Raw genomic sequence first — 19,729 nt, 5'->3', positions numbered from 1 at the left:
GCAATCTATTCATTAATTGCATTTAATCAATGAGCTCATTATCACTCATGCATTGTCCAACAGGTGTTGAAATAATGGGATTAAAAGGGGAGATCCCTTCAGAAAGACAGAAACAATAGCAAAGACAAAAAACACTTTTGGAATCTGCTTTTAGTCAACACATAAGGAAAGGGTGCACCGGTCCTGGAAATACTGCAATACCAGGTCAATGCGTGGAGTGGACAGAGCAAGCTCTATTTCCATCTCCCTGTTCTAAAAATCCATTTAATATATGGTCCCCAGATAGGGGACGTATCAGATATTAAACTGATAAGAACAGATACTACACTTGATCTTAGCCAAAAGGCCGAGAAGCGATAACCCGAACGGGCCGCGCGTTGCCCGAGCCTGCCCGATACTGCTGTTCAGCCCTTGCAGCGATTCAGCCTACTTCTAGGCAATTCCATGGGGCCCTGCAGGCTCACACACTCACAGCTACACGGGAGGTGAATAAAGGCCGGAGAGGAAGCCAGACAGGATTTGCTTCTTTTGCTTGCACCACAATGCAGTGCTGAAAGAGGAGGAATCTACATAAAAACGCCTTCCTGGCAACGCCCAAATGCCCTGCTGCCATGCAGATAAACACTGGCAGCGGCAGCAAGTGCATGCCCACAGCCACCCCTTGTTCCTTCACACCTTGTATCAGCTGTAATCCAGTCCAGTCCAGTGCTGCCTGCTGAGCAGCACTGACCAACACTGCCTGGGCCCAGGCTTTTATCTCTGAGGCCCCATTATGATGTCAGAAAGCTGGCTCTGGAATCCTGAGGGCTCCACTATGACACGTGCAAAGTTCCGTCTGAACTTTATATAAGACGGTGAGGCTCAGTCAGTCACTCAGTGTTGCCTGAGAGGGCAACACTGCAACAGCCGGCCGCCAGGCTGTCTTTTTTTTGCACAGCTAGTTGCCTCCAGGAGGCCACAAGAGGGAGACAAGGGACTGCAAAATGGAAAATAGGCATCCACCAACTTTACAGACAACTTCTCCTTGCTCCTACAACCTCCATCCTTGCACAGTTTGTTATTCTTCTAGGTAACATAGTAACAAATCCAAATTGCTGCTCTCTTTGTAGGCAAGCAAGGCTTTGTTGCAACTGCAATTCTTACTTCTTCTTGAAATGTAGGGACGACAGTACATTCCATCACATCCATCAAGTGTACACAGGTAGGTCCATTGTGGCGGGCAGGCGAGCGGGCGGGCTGCTTTATTGGCTGTTTGCTGTTCCCCTACTCCACTCCACTATTTGACTGTTGTGCTGCATCAATCAATCAATCAATCAATCAATCAATCAATCAATCAATCAGTGGCTGGCTCAGGTGCAGCTCTTTAACTTACCTAAAAGGGAGGGCGGAGAGAAGACAAGGAAGGTGAATGAGGTGTTCCAATGTGAAATGCCGGAAACACAGAAACACAGACGACACACAACAAGAGGTGGCAATCTATTCATTAATTGCATTTAATCAATGAGCTCATTATCACTCATGCATTGTCCAACAGGTGTTGAAATAATGGGATTAAAAGGGGAGAACCCTTCAGAAAGACAGAAACAATAGCAAAGACAAAAAACACTTTTGGAATCTGCTTTTAGTCAACACATAAGGAAAGGGTGCACCGGTCCTGGAAATACTGCAATACCAGGTCAATGCGTGGAGTGGACAGAGCAAGCTCTATTTCCATCTCCCTGTTCTAAAAATCCATTTAATATATGGTCCCCAGATAGGGGACGTATCAGATATTAAACTGATAAGAACAGATACTACACTTGATCTTAGCCAAAAGGCCGAGAAGCGATAACCCGAACGGGCCGCGCGTTGCCCGAGCCTGCCCGATACTGCTGTTCAGCCCTTGCAGCGATTCAGCCTACTTCTAGGCAATTCCATGGGGCCCTGCAGGCTCACACACTCACAGCTACACGGGAGGTGAATAAAGGCCGGAGAGGAAGCCAGACAGGATTTGCTTCTTTTGCTTGCACCACAATGCAGTGCTGAAAGAGGAGGAATCTACATAAAAACGCCTTCCTGGCAACGCCCAAATGCCCTGCTGCCATGCAGATAAACACTGGCAGCGGCAGCAAGTGCATGCCCACAGCCACCCCTTGTTCCTTCACACCTTGTATCAGCTGTAATCCAGTCCAGTCCAGTGCTGCCTGCTGAGCAGCACTGACCAACACTGCCTGGGCCCAGGCTTTTATCTCTGAGGCCCCATTATGATGTCAGAAAGCTGGCTCTGGAATCCTGAGGGCTCCACTATGACACGTGCAAAGTTCCGTCTGAACTTTATATAAGACGGTGAGGCTCAGTCAGTCACTCAGTGTTGCCTGAGAGGGCAACACTGCAACAGCCGGCCGCCAGGCTGTCTTTTTTTTGCACAGCTAGTTGCCTCCAGGAGGCCACAAGAGGGAGACAAGGGACTGCAAAATGGAAAATAGGCATCCACCAACTTTACAGACAACTTCTCCTTGCTCCTACAACCTCCATCCTTGCACAGTTTGTTATTCTTCTAGGTAACATAGTAACAAATCCAAATTGCTGCTCTCTTTGTAGGCAAGCAAGGCTTTGTTGCAACTGCAATTCTTACTTCTTCTTGAAATGTAGGGACGACAGTACATTCCATCACATCCATCTAGTGTACACAGGTAGGTCCATTGTGGCGGGCAGGCGAGCGGGCGGGCTGCTTTATTGGCTGTTTGCTGTTCCCCTACTCCACTCCACTATTTGACTGTTGTGCTGCATCAATCAATCAATCAATCAATCAATCAATCAATCAATCAATCAATCAATCAATCAGTGGCTGGCTCAGGTGCAGCTCTTTAACTTACCTAAAAGGGAGGGCGGAGAGAAGACAAGGAAGGTGAATGAGGTGTTCCAATGTGAAATGCCGGAAACACAGAAACACAGACGACACACAACAAGAGGTGGCAATCTATTCATTAATTGCATTTAATCAATGAGCTCATTATCACTCATGCATTGTCCAACAGGTGTTGAAATAATGGGATTAAAAGGGGAGATCCCTTCAGAAAGACAGAAACAATAGCAAAGACAAAAAACACTTTTGGAATCTGCTTTTAGTCAACACATAAGGAAAGGGTGCACCGGTCCTGGAAATACTGCAATACCAGGTCAATGCGTGGAGTGGACAGAGCAAGCTCTATTTCCATCTCCCTGTTCTAAAAATCCATTTAATATATGGTCCCCAGATAGGGGACGTATCAGATATTAAACTGATAAGAACAGATACTACACTTGATCTTAGCCAAAAGGCCGAGAAGCGATAACCCGAACGGGCCGCGCGTTGCCCGAGCCTGCCCGATACTGCTGTTCAGCCCTTGGAGCGATTCAGCCTACTTCTAGGCAATTCCATGGGGCCCTGCAGGCTCACACACTCACAGCTACACGGGAGGTGAATAAAGGCCGGAGAGGAAGCCAGACAGGATTTGCTTCTTTTGCTTGCACCACAATGCAGTGCTGAAAGAGGAGGAATCTACATAAAAACGCCTTCCTGGCAACGCCCAAATGCCCTGCTGCCATGCAGATAAACACTGGCAGCGGCAGCAAGTGCATGCCCACAGCCACCCCTTGTTCCTTCACACCTTGTATCAGCTGTAATCCAGTCCAGTCCAGTGCTGCCTGCTGAGCAGCACTGACCAACACTGCCTGGGCCCAGGCTTTTATCTCTGAGGCCCCATTATGATGTCAGAAAGCTGGCTCTGGAATCCTGAGGGCTCCACTATGACACGTGCAAAGTTCCGTCTGAACTTTATATAAGACGGTGAGGCTCAGTCAGTCACTCAGTGTTGCCTGAGAGGGCAACACTGCAACAGCCGGCCGCCAGGCTGTCTTTTTTTTGCACAGCTAGTTGCCTCCAGGAGGCCACAAGAGGGAGACAAGGGACTGCAAAATGGAAAATAGGCATCCACCAACTTTACAGACAACTTCTCCTTGCTCCTACAACCTCCATCCTTGCACAGTTTGTTATTCTTCTAGGTAACATAGTAACAAATCCAAATTGCTGCTCTCTTTGTAGGCAAGCAAGGCTTTGTTGCAACTGCAATTCTTACTTCTTCTTGAAATGTAGGGACGACAGTACATTCCATCACATCCATCTAGTGTACACAGGTAGGTCCATTGTGGCGGGCAGGCGAGCGGGCGGGCTGCTTTATTGGCTGTTTGCTGTTCCCCTACTCCACTCCACTATTTGACTGTTGTGCTGCATCAATCAATCAATCAATCAATCAATCAATCAATCAATCAGTGGCTGGCTCAGGTGCAGCTCTTTAACTTACCTAAAAGGGAGGGCGGAGAGAAGACAAGGAAGGTGAATGAGGTGTTCCAATGTGAAATGCCGGAAACACAGAAACACAGACGACACACAACAAGAGGTGGCAATCTATTCATTAATTGCATTTAATCAATGAGCTCATTATCACTCATGCATTGTCCAACAGGTGTTGAAATAATGGGATTAAAAGGGGAGATCCCTTCAGAAAGACAGAAACAATAGCAAAGACAAAAAACACTTTTGGAATCTGCTTTTAGTCAACACATAAGGAAAGGGTGCACCGGTCCTGGAAATACTGCAATACCAGGTCAATGCGTGGAGTGGACAGAGCAAGCTCTATTTCCATCTCCCTGTTCTAAAAATCCATTTAATATATGGTCCCCAGATAGGGGACGTATCAGATATTAAACTGATAAGAACAGATACTACACTTGATCTTAGCCAAAAGGCCGAGAAGCGATAACCCGAACGGGCCGCGCGTTGCCCGAGCCTGCCCGATACTGCTGTTCAGCCCTTGCAGCGATTCAGCCTACTTCTAGGCAATTCCATGGGGCCCTGCAGGCTCACACACTCACAGCTACACGGGAGGTGAATAAAGGCCGGAGAGGAAGCCAGACAGGATTTGCTTCTTTTGCTTGCACCACAATGCAGTGCTGAAAGAGGAGGAATCTACATAAAAACGCCTTCCTGGCAACGCCCAAATGCCCTGCTGCCATGCAGATAAACACTGGCAGCGGCAGCAAGTGCATGCCCACAGCCACCCCTTGTTCCTTCACACCTTGTATCAGCTGTAATCCAGTCCAGTCCAGTGCTGCCTGCTGAGCAGCACTGACCAACACTGCCTGGGCCCAGGCTTTTATCTCTGAGGCCCCATTATGATGTCAGAAAGCTGGCTCTGGAATCCTGAGGGCTCCACTATGACACGTGCAAAGTTCCGTCTGAACTTTATATAAGACGGTGAGGCTCAGTCAGTCACTCAGTGTTGCCTGAGAGGGCAACACTGCAACAGCCGGCCGCCAGGCTGTCTTTTTTTTGCACAGCTAGTTGCCTCCAGGAGGCCACAAGAGGGAGACAAGGGACTGCAAAATGGAAAATAGGCATCCACCAACTTTACAGACAACTTCTCCTTGCTCCTACAACCTCCATCCTTGCACAGTTTGTTATTCTTCTAGGTAACATAGTAACAAATCCAAATTGCTGCTCTCTTTGTAGGCAAGCAAGGCTTTGTTGCAACTGCAATTCTTACTTCTTCTTGAAATGTAGGGACGACAGTACATTCCATCACATCCATCTAGTGTACACAGGTAGGTCCATTGTGGCGGGCAGGCGAGCGGGCGGGCTGCTTTATTGGCTGTTTGCTGTTCCCCTACTCCACTCCACTATTTGACTGTTGTGCTGCATCAATCAATCAATCAATCAATCAATCAATCAATCAATCAATCAATCAGTGGCTGGCTCAGGTGCAGCTCTTTAACTTACCTAAAAGGGAGGGCGGAGAGAAGACAAGGAAGGTGAATGAGGTGTTCCAATGTGAAATGCCGGAAACACAGAAACACAGACGACACACAACAAGAGGTGGCAATCTATTCATTAATTGCATTTAATCAATGAGCTCATTATCACTCATGCATTGTCCAACAGGTGTTGAAATAATGGGATTAAAAGGGGAGATCCCTTCAGAAAGACAGAAACAATAGCAAAGACAAAAAACACTTTTGGAATCTGCTTTTAGTCAACACATAAGGAAAGGGTGCACCGGTCCTGGAAATACTGCAATACCAGGTCAATGCGTGGAGTGGACAGAGCAAGCTCTATTTCCATCTCCCTGTTCTAAAAATCCATTTAATATATGGTCCCCAGATAGGGGACGTATCAGATATTAAACTGATAAGAACAGATACTACACTTGATCTTAGCCAAAAGGCCGAGAAGCGATAACCCGAACGGGCCGCGCGTTGCCCGAGCCTGCCCGATACTGCTGTTCAGCCCTTGCAGCGATTCAGCCTACTTCTAGGCAATTCCATGGGGCCCTGCAGGCTCACACACTCACAGCTACACGGGAGGTGAATAAAGGCCGGAGAGGAAGCCAGACAGGATTTGCTTCTTTTGCTTGCACCACAATGCAGTGCTGAAAGAGGAGGAATCTACATAAAAACGCCTTCCTGGCAACGCCCAAATGCCCTGCTGCCATGCAGATAAACACTGGCAGCGGCAGCAAGTGCATGCCCACAGCCACCCCTTGTTCCTTCACACCTTGTATCAGCTGTAATCCAGTCCAGTCCAGTGCTGCCTGCTGAGCAGCACTGACCAACACTGCCTGGGCCCAGGCTTTTATCTCTGAGGCCCCATTATGATGTCAGAAAGCTGGCTCTGGAATCCTGAGGGCTCCACTATGACACGTGCAAAGTTCCGTCTGAACTTTATATAAGACGGTGAGGCTCAGTCAGTCACTCAGTGTTGCCTGAGAGGGCAACACTGCAACAGCCGGCCGCCAGGCTGTCTTTTTTTTGCACAGCTAGTTGCCTCCAGGAGGCCACAAGAGGGAGACAAGGGACTGCAAAATGGAAAATAGGCATCCACCAACTTTACAGACAACTTCTCCTTGCTCCTACAACCTCCATCCTTGCACAGTTTGTTATTCTTCTAGGTAACATAGTAACAAATCCAAATTGCTGCTCTCTTTGTAGGCAAGCAAGGCTTTGTTGCAACTGCAATTCTTACTTCTTCTTGAAATGTAGGGACGACAGTACATTCCATCACATCCATCTAGTGTACACAGGTAGGTCCATTGTGGCGGGCAGGCGAGCGGGCGGGCTGCTTTATTGGCTGTTTGCTGTTCCCCTACTCCACTCCACTATTTGACTGTTGTGCTGCATCAATCAATCAATCAATCAATCAATCAATCAATCAATCAATCAATCAATCAATCAGTGGCTGGCTCAGGTGCAGCTCTTTAACTTACCTAAAAGGGAGGGCGGAGAGAAGACAAGGAAGGTGAATGAGGTGTTCCAATGTGAAATGCCGGAAACACAGAAACACAGACGACACACAACAAGAGGTGGCAATCTATTCATTAATTGCATTTAATCAATGAGCTCATTATCACTCATGCATTGTCCAACAGGTGTTGAAATAATGGGATTAAAAGGGGAGATCCCTTCAGAAAGACAGAAACAATAGCAAAGACAAAAAACACTTTTGGAATCTGCTTTTAGTCAACACATAAGGAAAGGGTGCACCGGTCCTGGAAATACTGCAATACCAGGTCAATGCGTGGAGTGGACAGAGCAAGCTCTATTTCCATCTCCCTGTTCTAAAAATCCATTTAATATATGGTCCCCAGATAGGGGACGTATCAGATATTAAACTGATAAGAACAGATACTACACTTGATCTTAGCCAAAAGGCCGAGAAGCGATAACCCGAACGGGCCGCGCGTTGCCCGAGCCTGCCCGATACTGCTGTTCAGCCCTTGCAGCGATTCAGCCTACTTCTAGGCAATTCCATGGGGCCCTGCAGGCTCACACACTCACAGCTACACGGGAGGTGAATAAAGGCCGGAGAGGAAGCCAGACAGGATTTGCTTCTTTTGCTTGCACCACAATGCAGTGCTGAAAGAGGAGGAATCTACATAAAAACGCCTTCCTGGCAACGCCCAAATGCCCTGCTGCCATGCAGATAAACACTGGCAGCGGCAGCAAGTGCATGCCCACAGCCACCCCTTGTTCCTTCACACCTTGTATCAGCTGTAATCCAGTCCAGTCCAGTGCTGCCTGCTGAGCAGCACTGACCAACACTGCCTGGGCCCAGGCTTTTATCTCTGAGGCCCCATTATGATGTCAGAAAGCTGGCTCTGGAATCCTGAGGGCTCCACTATGACACGTGCAAAGTTCCGTCTGAACTTTATATAAGACGGTGAGGCTCAGTCAGTCACTCAGTGTTGCCTGAGAGGGCAACACTGCAACAGCCGGCCGCCAGGCTGTCTTTTTTTTGCACAGCTAGTTGCCTCCAGGAGGCCACAAGAGGGAGACAAGGGACTGCAAAATGGAAAATAGGCATCCACCAACTTTACAGACAACTTCTCCTTGCTCCTACAACCTCCATCCTTGCACAGTTTGTTATTCTTCTAGGTAACATAGTAACAAATCCAAATTGCTGCTCTCTTTGTAGGCAAGCAAGGCTTTGTTGCAACTGCAATTCTTACTTCTTCTTGAAATGTAGGGACGACAGTACATTCCATCACATCCATCTAGTGTACACAGGTAGGTCCATTGTGGCGGGCAGGCGAGCGGGCGTGCTGCTTTATTGGCTGTTTGCTGTTCCCCTACTCCACTCCACTATTTGACTGTTGTGCTGCATCAATCAATCAATCAATCAATCAATCAATCAATCAATCAGTGGCTGGCTCAGGTGCAGCTCTTTAACTTACCTAAAAGGGAGGGCGGAGAGAAGACAAGGAAGGTGAATGAGGTGTTCCAATGTGAAATGCCGGAAACACAGAAACACAGACGACACACAACAAGAGGTGGCAATCTATTCATTAATTGCATTTAATCAATGAGCTCATTATCACTCATGCATTGTCCAACAGGTGTTGAAATAATGGGATTAAAAGGGGAGATCCCTTCAGAAAGACAGAAACAATAGCAAAGACAAAAAACACTTTTGGAATCTGCTTTTAGTCAACACATAAGGAAAGGGTGCACCGGTCCTGGAAATACTGCAATACCAGGTCAATGCGTGGAGTGGACAGAGCAAGCTCTATTTCCATCTCCCTGTTCTAAAAATCCATTTAATATATGGTCCCCAGATAGGGGACGTATCAGATATTAAACTGATAAGAACAGATACTACACTTGATCTTAGCCAAAAGGCCGAGAAGCGATAACCCGAACGGGCCGCGCGTTGCCCGAGCCTGCCCGATACTGCTGTTCAGCCCTTGCAGCGATTCAGCCTACTTCTAGGCAATTCCATGGGGCCCTGCAGGCTCACACACTCACAGCTACACGGGAGGTGAATAAAGGCCGGAGAGGAAGCCAGACAGGATTTGCTTCTTTTGCTTGCACCACAATGCAGTGCTGAAAGAGGAGGAATCTACAGAAAAACGCCTTCCTGGCAACGCCCAAATGCCCTGCTGCCATGCAGATAAACACTGGCAGCGGCAGCAAGTGCATGCCCACAGCCACCCCTTGTTCCTTCACACCTTGTATCAGCTGTAATCCAGTCCAGTCCAGTGCTGCCTGCTGAGCAGCACTGACCAACACTGCCTGGGCCCAGGCTTTTATCTCTGAGGCCCCATTATGATGTCAGAAAGCTGGCTCTGGAATCCTGAGGGCTCCACTATGACACGTGCAAAGTTCCGTCTGAACTTTATATAAGACGGTGAGGCTCAGTCAGTCACTCAGTGTTGCCTGAGAGGGCAACACTGCAACAGCCGGCCGCCAGGCTGTCTTTTTTTTGCACAGCTAGTTGCCTCCAGGAGGCCACAAGAGGGAGACAAGGGACTGCAAAATGGAAAATAGGCATCCACCAACTTTACAGACAACTTCTCCTTGCTCCTACAACCTCCATCCTTGCACAGTTTGTTATTCTTCTAGGTAACATAGTAACAAATCCAAATTGCTGCTCTCTTTGTAGGCAAGCAAGGCTTTGTTGCAACTGCAATTCTTACTTCTTCTTGAAATGTAGGGACGACAGTACATTCCATCACATCCATCTAGTGTACACAGGTAGGTCCATTGTGGCGGGCAGGCGAGCGGGCGTGCTGCTTTATTGGCTGTTTGCTGTTCCCCTACTCCACTCCACTATTTGACTGTTGTGCTGCATCAATCAATCAATCAATCAATCAATCAATCAATCAATCAATCAGTGGCTGGCTCAGGTGCAGCTCTTTAACTTACCTAAAAGGGAGGGCGGAGAGAAGACAAGGAAGGTGAATGAGGTGTTCCAATGTGAAATGCCGGAAACACAGAAACACAGACGACACACAACAAGAGGTGGCAATCTATTCATTAATTGCATTTAATCAATGAGCTCATTATCACTCATGCATTGTCCAACAGGTGTTGAAATAATGGGATTAAAAGGGGAGATCCCTTCAGAAAGACAGAAACAATAGCAAAGACAAAAAACACTTTTGGAATCTGCTTTTAGTCAACACATAAGGAAAGGGTGCACCGGTCCTGGAAATACTGCAATACCAGGTCAATGCGTGGAGTGGACAGAGCAAGCTCTATTTCCATCTCCCTGTTCTAAAAATCCATTTAATATATGGTCCCCAGATAGGGGACGTATCAGATATTAAACTGATAAGAACAGATACTACACTTGATCTTAGCCAAAAGGCCGAGAAGCGATAACCCGAACGGGCCGCGCGTTGCCCGAGCCTGCCCGATACTGCTGTTCAGCCCTTGCAGCGATTCAGCCTACTTCTAGGCAATTCCATGGGGCCCTGCAGGCTCACACACTCACAGCTACACGGGAGGTGAATAAAGGCCGGAGAGGAAGCCAGACAGGATTTGCTTCTTTTGCTTGCACCACAATGCAGTGCTGAAAGAGGAGGAATCTACATAAAAACGCCTTCCTGGCAACGCCCAAATGCCCTGCTGCCATGCAGATAAACACTGGCAGCGGCAGCAAGTGCATGCCCACAGCCACCCCTTGTTCCTTCACAACTTGTATCAGCTGTAATCCAGTCCAGTCCAGTGCTGCCTGCTGAGCAGCACTGACCAACACTGCCTGGGCCCAGGCTTTTATCTCTGAGGCCCCATTATGATGTCAGAAAGCTGGCTCTGGAATCCTGAGGGCTCCACTATGACACGTGCAAAGTTCCGTCTGAACTTTATATAAGACGGTGAGGCTCAGTCAGTCACTCAGTGTTGCCTGAGAGGGCAACACTGCAACAGCCGGCCGCCAGGCTGTCTTTTTTTTGCACAGCTAGTTGCCTCCAGGAGGCCACAAGAGGGAGACAAGGGACTGCAAAATGGAAAATAGGCATCCACCAACTTTACAGACAACTTCTCCTTGCTCCTACAACCTCCATCCTTGCACAGTTTGTTATTCTTCTAGGTAACATAGTAACAAATCCAAATTGCTGCTCTCTTTGTAGGCAAGCAAGGCTTTGTTGCAACTGCAATTCTTACTTCTTCTTGAAATGTAGGGACGACAGTACATTCCATCACATCCATCTAGTGTACACAGGTAGGTCCATTGTGGCGGGCAGGCGAGCGGGCGGGCTGCTTTATTGGCTGTTTGCTGTTCCCCTACTCCACTCCACTATTTGACTGTTGTGCTGCATCAATCAATCAATCAATCAATCAATCAATCAATCAATCAATCAATCAATCAATCAATCAATCAATCAGTGGCTGGCTCAGGTGCAGCTCTTTAACTTACCTAAAAGGGAGGGCGGAGAGAAGACAAGGAAGGTGAATGAGGTGTTCCAATGTGAAATGCCGGAAACACAGAAACACAGAAGACACACAACAAGAGGTGGCAATCTATTCATTAATTGCATTTAATCAATGAGCTCATTATCACTCATGCATTGTCCAACAGGTGTTGAAATAATGGGATTAAAAGGGGAGATCCCTTCAGAAAGACAGAAACAATAGCAAAGACAAAAAACACTTTTGGAATCTGCTTTTAGTCAACACATAAGGAAAGGGTGCACCGGTCCTGGAAATACTGCAATACCAGGTCAATGCGTGGAGTGGACAGAGCAAGCTCTATTTCCATCTCCCTGTTCTAAAAATCCATTTAATATATGGTCCCCAGATAGGGGACGTATCAGATATTAAACTGATAAGAACAGATACTACACTTGATCTTAGCCAAAAGGCCGAGAAGCGATAACCCGAACGGGCCGCGCGTTGCCCGAGCCTGCCCGATACTGCTGTTCAGCCCTTGCAGCGATTCAGCCTACTTCTAGGCAATTCCATGGGGCCCTGCAGGCTCACACACTCACAGCTACACGGGAGGTGAATAAAGGCCGGAGAGGAAGCCAGACAGGATTTGCTTCTTTTGCTTGCACCACAATGCAGTGCTGAAAGAGGAGGAATCTACATAAAAACGCCTTCCTGGCAACGCCCAAATGCCCTGCTGCCATGCAGATAAACACTGGCAGCGGCAGCAAGTGCATGCCCACAGCCACCCCTTGTTCCTTCACACCTTGTATCAGCTGTAATCCAGTCCAGTCCAGTGCTGCCTGCTGAGCAGCACTGACCAACACTGCCTGGGCCCAGGCTTTTATCTCTGAGGCCCCATTATGATGTCAGAAAGCTGGCTCTGGAATCCTGAGGGCTCCACTATGACACGTGCAAAGTTCCGTCTGAACTTTATATAAGACGGTGAGGCTCAGTCAGTCACTCAGTGTTGCCTGAGAGGGCAACACTGCAACAGCCGGCCGCCAGGCTGTCTTTTTTTTGCACAGCTAGTTGCCTCCAGGAGGCCACAAGAGGGAGACAAGGGACTGCAAAATGGAAAATAGGCATCCACCAACTTTACAGACAACTTCTCCTTGCTCCTACAACCTCCATCCTTGCACAGTTTGTTATTCTTCTAGGTAACATAGTAACAAATCCAAATTGCTGCTCTCTTTGTAGGCAAGCAAGGCTTTGTTGCAACTGCAATTCTTACTTCTTCTTGAAATGTAGGGACGACAGTACATTCCATCACATCCATCTAGTGTACACAGGTAGGTCCATTGTGGCGGGCAGGCGAGCGGGCGGGCTGCTTTATTGGCTGTTTGCTGTTCCCCTACTCCACTCCACTATTTGACTGTTGTGCTGCATCAATCAATCAATCAATCAATCAATCAATCAATCAATCAATCAATCAATCAATCAGTGGCTGGCTCAGGTGCAGCTCTTTAACTTACCTAAAAGGGAGGGCGGAGAGAAGACAAGGAAGGTGAATGAGGTGTTCCAATGTGAAATGCCGGAAACACAGAAACACAGACGACACACAACAAGAGGTGGCAATCTATTCATTAATTGCATTTAATCAATGAGCTCATTATCACTCATGCATTGTCCAACAGGTGTTGAAATAATGGGATTAAAAGGGGAGATCCCTTCAGAAAGACAGAAACAATAGCAAAGACAAAAAACACTTTTGGAATCTGCTTTTAGTCAACACATAAGGAAAGGGTGCACCGGTCCTGGAAATACTGCAATACCAGGTCAATGCGTGGAGTGGACAGAGCAAGCTCTATTTCCATCTCCCTGTTCTAAAAATCCATTTAATATATGGTCCCCAGATAGGGGACGTATCAGATATTAAACTGATAAGAACAGATACTACACTTGATCTTAGCCAAAAGGCCGAGAAGCGATAACCCGAACGGGCCGCGCGTTGCCCGAGCCTGCCCGATACTGCTGTTCAGCCCTTGCAGCGATTCAGCCTACTTCTAGGCAATTCCATGGGGCCCTGCAGGCTCACACACTCACAGCTACACGGGAGGTGAATAAAGGCCGGAGAGGAAGCCAGACAGGATTTGCTTCTTTTGCTTGCACCACAATGCAGTGCTGAAAGAGGAGGAATCTACATAAAAACGCCTTCCTGGCAACGCCCAAATGCCCTGCTGCCATGCAGATAAACACTGGCAGCGGCAGCAAGTGCATGCCCACAGCCACCCCTTGTTCCTTCACACCTTGTATCAGCTGTAATCCAGTCCAGTCCAGTGCTGCCTGCTGAGCAGCACTGACCAACACTGCCTGGGCCCAGGCTTTTATCTCTGAGGCCCCATTATGATGTCAGAAAGCTGGCTCTGGAATCCTGAGGGCTCCACTATGACACGTGCAAAGTTCCGTCTGAACTTTATATAAGACGCTGAGGCTCAGTCAGTCACTCAGTGTTGCCTGAGAGGGCAACACTGCAACAGCCGGCCGCCAGGCTGTCTTTTTTTTGCACAGCTAGTTGCCTCCAGGAGGCCACAAGAGGGAGACAAGGGACTGCAAAATGGAAAATAGGCATCCACCAACTTTACAGACAACTTCTCCTTGCTCCTACAACCTCCATCCTTGCACAGTTTGTTATTCTTCTAGGTAACATAGTAACAAATCCAAATTGCTGCTCTCTTTGTAGGCAAGCAAGGCTTTGTTGCAACTGCAATTCTTACTTCTTCTTGAAATGTAGGGACGACAGTACATTCCATCACATCCATCTAGTGTACACAGGTAGGTCCATTGTGGCGGGCAGGCGAGCGGGCGGGCTGCTTTATTGGCTGTTTGCTGTTCCCCTACTCCACTCCACTATTTGACTGTTGTGCTGCATCAATCAATCAATCAATCAATCAATCAATCAATCAATCAATCAATCAATCAATCAGTGGCTGGCTCAGGTGCAGCTCTTTAACTTACCTAAAAGGGAGGGCGGAGAGAAGACAAGGAAGGTGAATGAGGTGTTCCAATGTGAAATGCCGGAAACACAGAAACACAGACGACACACAACAAGAGGTGGCAATCTATTCATTAATTGCATTTAATCAATGAGCTCATTATCACTCATGCATTGTCCAACAGGTGTTGAAATAATGGGATTAAAAGGGGAGATCCCTTCAGAAAGACAGAAACAATAGCAAAGACAAAAAACACTTTTGGAATCTGCTTTTAGTCAACACATAAGGAAAGGGTGCACCGGTCCTGGAAATACTGCAATACCAGGTCAATGCGTGGAGTGGACAGAGCAAGCTCTATTTCCATCTCCCTGTTCTAAAAATCCATTTAATATATGGTCCCCAGATAGGGGACGTATCAGATATTAAACTGATAAGAACAGATACTACACTTGATCTTAGCCAAAAGGCCGAGAAGCGATAACCCGAACGGGCCGCGCGTTGCCCGAGCCTGCCCGATACTGCTGTTCAGCCCTTGCAGCGATTCAGCCTACTTCTAGGCAATTCCATGGGGCCCTGCAGGCTCACACACTCACAGCTACACGGGAGGTGAATAAAGGCCGGAGAGGAAGCCAGACAGGATTTGCTTCTTTTGCTTGCACCACAATGCAGTGCTGAAAGAGGAGGAATCTACATAAAAACGCCTTCCTGGCAACGCCCAAATGCCCTGCTGCCATGCAGATAAACACTGGCAGCGGCAGCAAGTGCATGCCCACAGCCACCCCTTGTTCCTTCACACCTTGTATCAGCTGTAATCCAGTCCAGTCCAGTGCTGCCTGCTGAGCAGCACTGACCAACACTGCCTGGGCCCAGGCTTTTATCTCTGAGGCCCCATTATGATGTCAGAAAGCTGGCTCTGGAATCCTGAGGGCTCCACTATGACACGTGCAAAGTTCCGTCTGAACTTTATATAAGACGGTGAGGCTCAGTCAGTCACTCAGTGTTGCCTGAGAGGGCAACACTGCAACAGCCGGCCGCCAGGCTGTCTTTTTTTTGCACAGCTAGTTGCCTCCAGGAGGCCACAAGAGGGAGACAAGGGACTGCAAAATGGAAAATAGGCATCCACCAACTTTACAGACAACTTCTCCTTGCTCCTACAACCTCCATCCTTGCACAGTTTGTTATTCTTCTAGGTAACATAGTAACAAATCCAAATTGCTGCTCTCTTTGTAGGCAAGCAAGGCTTTGTTGCAACTGCAATTCTTACTTCTTCTTGAAATGTAGGGACGACAGTACATTCCATCACATCCATCTAGTGTACACAGGTAGGTCCATTGTGGCGGGCAGGCGAGCGGGCGGGCTGCTTTATTGGCTGTTTGCTGTTCCCCTACTCCACTCCACTATTTGACTGTTGTGCTGCATCAATCAATCAATCAATCAATCAATCAATCAATCAATCAATCAGTGGCTGGCTCAGGTGCAGCTCTTTAACTTACCTAAAAGGGAGGGCGGAGAGAAGACAAGGAAGGTGAATGAGGTGTTCCAATGTGAAATGCCGGAAACACAGAAACACAGACGACACACAACAAGAGGTGGCAATCTATTCATTAATTGCATTTAATCAATGAGCTCATTATCACTCATGCATTGTCCAACAGGTGTTGAAATAATGGGATTAAAAGGGGAGATCCCTTCAGAAAGACAGAAACAATAGCAAAGACAAAAAACACTTTTGGAATCTGCTTTTAGTCAACACATAAGGAAAGGGTGCACCGGTCCTGGAAATACTGCAATACCAGGTCAATGCGTGGAGTGGACAGAGCAAGCTCTATTTCCATCTCCCTGTTCTAAAAATCCATTTAATATATGGTCCCCAGATAGGGGACGTATCAGATATTAAACTGATAAGAACAGATACTACACTTGATCTTAGCCAAAAGGCCGAGAAGCGATAACCCGAACGGGCCGCGCGTTGCCCGAGCCTGCCCGATACTGCTGTTCAGCCCTTGCAGCGATTCAGCCTACTTCTAGGCAATTCCATGGGGCCCTGCAGGCTCACACACTCACAGCTACACGGGAGGTGAATAAAGGCCGGAGAGGAAGCCAGACAGGATTTGCTTCTTTTGCTTGCACTACAATGCAGTGCTGAAAGAGGAGGAATCTACATAAAAACGCCTTCCTGGCAACGCCCAAATGCCCTGCTGCCATGCAGATAAACACTGGCAGCGGCAGCAAGTGCATGCCCACAGCCACCCCTTGTTCCTTCACACCTTGTATCAGCTGTAATCCAGTCCAGTCCAGTGCTGCCTGCTGAGCAGCACTGACCAACACTGCCTGGGCCCAGGCTTTTATCTCTGAGGCCCCATTATGATGTCAGAAAGCTGGCTCTGGAATCCTGAGGGCTCCACTATGACACGTGCAAAGTTCCGTCTGAACTTTATATAAGACGGTGAGGCTCAGTCAGTCACTCAGTGTTGCCTGAGAGGGCAACACTGCAACAGCCGGCCGCCAGGCTGTCTTTTTTTTGCACAGCTAGTTGCCTCCAGGAGGCCACAAGAGGGAGACAAGGGACTGCAAAATGGAAAATAGGCATCCACCAACTTTACAGACAACTTCTCCTTGCTCCTACAACCTCCATCCTTGCACAGTTTGTTATTCTTCTAGGTAACATAGTAACAAATCCAAATTGCTGCTCTCTTTGTAGGCAAGCAAGGCTTTGTTGCAACTGCAATTCTTACTTCTTCTTGAAATGTAGGGACGACAGTACATTCCATCACATCCATCTAGTGTACACAGGTAGGTCCATTGTGGCGGGCAGGCGAGCGGGCGGGCTGCTTTATTGGCTGTTTGCTGTTCCCCTACTCCACTCCACTATTTGACTGTTGTGCTGCAATCAATCAATCAATCAATCAATCAATCAATCAATCAATCAATCAATCAATCAATCAATCAGTGGCTGGCTCAGGTGCAGCTCTTTAACTTACCTAAAAGGGAGGGTGGAGAGAAGACAAGGAAGGTGAATGAGGTGTTCCAATGTGAAATGCCGGAAACACAGAAACACAGACGACACACAACAAGAGGTGGCAATCTATTCATTAATTGCATTTAATCAATGAGCTCATTATCACTCATGCATTGTCCAACAGGTGTTGAAATAATGGGATTAAAAGGGGAGATCCCTTCAGAAAGACAGAAACAATAGCAAAGACAAAAAACACTTTTGGAATCTGCTTTTAGTCAACACATAAGGAAAGGGTGCACCGGTCCTGGAAATACTGCAATACCAGGTCAATGCGTGGAGTGGACAGAGCAAGCTCTATTTCCATCTCCCTGTTCTAAAAATCCATTTAATATATGGTCCCCAGATAGGGGACGTATCAGATATTAAACTGATAAGAACAGATACTACACTTGATCTTAGCCAAAAGGCCGAGAAGCGATAACCCGAACGGGCCGCGCGTTGCCCGAGCCTGCCCGATACTGCTGTTCAGCCCTTGCAGCGATTCAGCCTACTTCTAGGCAATTCCATGGGGCCCTGCAGGCTCACACACTCACAGCTACACGGGAGGTGAATAAAGGCCGGAGAGGAAGCCAGACAGGATTTGCTTCTTTTGCTTGCACCACAATGCAGTGCTGAAAGAGGAGGAATCTACATAAAAACGCCTTCCTGGCAACGCCCAAATGCCCTGCTGCCATGCAGATAAACACTGGCAGCGGCAGCAAGTGCATGCCCACAGCCACCCCTTGTTCCTTCACACCTTGTATCAGCTGTAATCCAGTCCAGTCCAGTGCTGCCTGCTGAGCAGCACTGACCAACACTGCCTGGGCCCAGGCTTTTATCTCTGAGGCCCCATTATGATGTCAGAAAGCTGGCTCTGGAATCCTGAGGGCTCCACTATGACACGTGCAAAGTTCCGTCTGAACTTTATATAAGACGGTGAGGCTCAGTCAGTCACTCAGTGTTGCCTGAGAGGGCAACACTGCAACAGCCGGCCGCCAGGCTGTCTTTTTTTTGCACAGCTAGTTGCCTCCAGGAGGCCACAAGAGGGAGACAAGGGACTGCAAAATGGAAAATAGGCATCCACCAACTTTACAGACAACTTCTCCTTGCTCCTACAACCTCCATCCTTGCACAGTTTGTTATTCTTCTAGGTAACATAGTAACAAATCCAAATTGCTGCTCTCTTTGTAGGCAAGCAAGGCTTTGTTGCAACTGCAATTCTTACTTCTTCTTGAAATGTAGGGACGACAGTACATTCCATCACATCCATCTAGTGTACACAGGTAGGTCCATTGTGGCGGGCAGGCGAGCGGGCGGGCTGCTTTATTGGCTGTTTGCTGTTCCCCTACTCCACTCCACTATTTGACTGTTGTGCTGCATCAATCAATCAATCAATCAATCAATCAATCAATCAATCAATCAATCAATCAATCAGTGGCTGGCTCAGGTGCAGCTCTTTAACTTACCTAAAAGGGAGGGCGGAGAGAAGACAAGGAAGGTGAATGAGGTGTTCCAATGTGAAATGCCGGAAACACAGAAACACAGACGACACACAACAAGAGGTGGCAATCTATTCATTAATTGCATTTAATCAATGAGCTCATTATCACTCATGCATTGTCCAACAGGTGTTGAAATAATGGGATTAAAAGGGGAGATCCCTTCAGAAAGACAGAAACAATAGCAAAGACAAAAAACACTTTTGGAATCTGCTTTTAGTCAACACATAAGGAAAGGGTGCACCGGTCCTGGAAATACTGCAATACCAGGTCAATGCGTGGAGTGGACAGAGCAAGCTCTATTTCCATCTCCCTGTTCTAAAAATCCATTTAATATATGGTCCCCAGATAGGGGACGTATCAGATATTAAACTGATAAGAACAGATACTACACTTGATCTTAGCCAAAAGGCCGAGAAGCGATAACCCGAACGGGCCGCGCGTTGCCCGAGCCTGCCCGATACTGCTGTTCAGCCCTTGCAGCGATTCAGCCTACTTCTAGGCAATTCCATGGGGCCCTGCAGGCTCACACACTCACAGCTACACGGGAGGTGAATAAAGGCCGGAGAGGAAGC

At 47.7% G+C, this 19,729-nt stretch overlaps 14 non-coding genes across 14 annotated transcripts; all 14 read right to left on the bottom strand.

Annotated features, from left to right (window-relative positions):
* Positions 1-167: 167 nt before the first annotated feature.
* LOC142726410 (U2 spliceosomal RNA) lies at positions 168-358 on the bottom strand. Its single transcript, XR_012876862.1, has one exon. It is a non-coding gene; the product is annotated as a U2 spliceosomal RNA (small nuclear RNA).
* Positions 359-1,638: 1,280 nt separating this feature from the next.
* LOC142726408 (U2 spliceosomal RNA) lies at positions 1,639-1,829 on the bottom strand. The gene has a single exon (XR_012876860.1). It is a non-coding gene; the product is annotated as a U2 spliceosomal RNA (small nuclear RNA).
* Positions 1,830-3,121: 1,292 nt separating this feature from the next.
* LOC142726407 (U2 spliceosomal RNA) lies at positions 3,122-3,312 on the bottom strand. Its single transcript, XR_012876859.1, has one exon. It is a non-coding gene; the product is annotated as a U2 spliceosomal RNA (small nuclear RNA).
* A 1,276-nt stretch (positions 3,313-4,588) lies between these two features.
* Positions 4,589-4,779, bottom strand: LOC142726406 (U2 spliceosomal RNA). Its single transcript, XR_012876858.1, has one exon. It is a non-coding gene; the product is annotated as a U2 spliceosomal RNA (small nuclear RNA).
* A 1,284-nt stretch (positions 4,780-6,063) lies between these two features.
* Positions 6,064-6,254, bottom strand: LOC142726405 (U2 spliceosomal RNA). Its single transcript, XR_012876857.1, has one exon. It is a non-coding gene; the product is annotated as a U2 spliceosomal RNA (small nuclear RNA).
* Positions 6,255-7,546: 1,292 nt separating this feature from the next.
* On the bottom strand, positions 7,547-7,737 carry LOC142726404 (U2 spliceosomal RNA). The gene has a single exon (XR_012876856.1). It is a non-coding gene; the product is annotated as a U2 spliceosomal RNA (small nuclear RNA).
* Positions 7,738-9,013: 1,276 nt separating this feature from the next.
* Positions 9,014-9,204, bottom strand: LOC142726397 (U2 spliceosomal RNA). Its single transcript, XR_012876850.1, has one exon. It is a non-coding gene; the product is annotated as a U2 spliceosomal RNA (small nuclear RNA).
* Positions 9,205-10,484: 1,280 nt separating this feature from the next.
* Positions 10,485-10,675, bottom strand: LOC142726385 (U2 spliceosomal RNA). Its single transcript, XR_012876839.1, has one exon. It is a non-coding gene; the product is annotated as a U2 spliceosomal RNA (small nuclear RNA).
* A 1,304-nt stretch (positions 10,676-11,979) lies between these two features.
* LOC142726373 (U2 spliceosomal RNA) lies at positions 11,980-12,170 on the bottom strand. Its single transcript, XR_012876828.1, has one exon. It is a non-coding gene; the product is annotated as a U2 spliceosomal RNA (small nuclear RNA).
* A 1,292-nt stretch (positions 12,171-13,462) lies between these two features.
* LOC142726361 (U2 spliceosomal RNA) lies at positions 13,463-13,653 on the bottom strand. Its single transcript, XR_012876817.1, has one exon. It is a non-coding gene; the product is annotated as a U2 spliceosomal RNA (small nuclear RNA).
* A 1,292-nt stretch (positions 13,654-14,945) lies between these two features.
* On the bottom strand, positions 14,946-15,136 carry LOC142726349 (U2 spliceosomal RNA). The gene has a single exon (XR_012876806.1). It is a non-coding gene; the product is annotated as a U2 spliceosomal RNA (small nuclear RNA).
* A 1,280-nt stretch (positions 15,137-16,416) lies between these two features.
* LOC142726447 (U2 spliceosomal RNA) lies at positions 16,417-16,607 on the bottom strand. Its single transcript, XR_012876894.1, has one exon. It is a non-coding gene; the product is annotated as a U2 spliceosomal RNA (small nuclear RNA).
* Positions 16,608-17,904: 1,297 nt separating this feature from the next.
* LOC142726435 (U2 spliceosomal RNA) lies at positions 17,905-18,095 on the bottom strand. Its single transcript, XR_012876883.1, has one exon. It is a non-coding gene; the product is annotated as a U2 spliceosomal RNA (small nuclear RNA).
* A 1,292-nt stretch (positions 18,096-19,387) lies between these two features.
* Positions 19,388-19,578, bottom strand: LOC142726422 (U2 spliceosomal RNA). Its single transcript, XR_012876872.1, has one exon. It is a non-coding gene; the product is annotated as a U2 spliceosomal RNA (small nuclear RNA).
* Between the last annotated feature and the right edge of the window lie 151 nt (positions 19,579-19,729).

The sequence above is a fragment of the Rhinoderma darwinii genome, unplaced genomic scaffold (assembly GCF_050947455.1).
Source record: "Rhinoderma darwinii isolate aRhiDar2 unplaced genomic scaffold, aRhiDar2.hap1 Scaffold_624, whole genome shotgun sequence".
NCBI classification, from domain to species: domain Eukaryota; kingdom Metazoa; phylum Chordata; class Amphibia; order Anura; family Rhinodermatidae; genus Rhinoderma; species Rhinoderma darwinii.
This window is presented reverse-complemented; position numbering and strand designations above follow the sequence as displayed.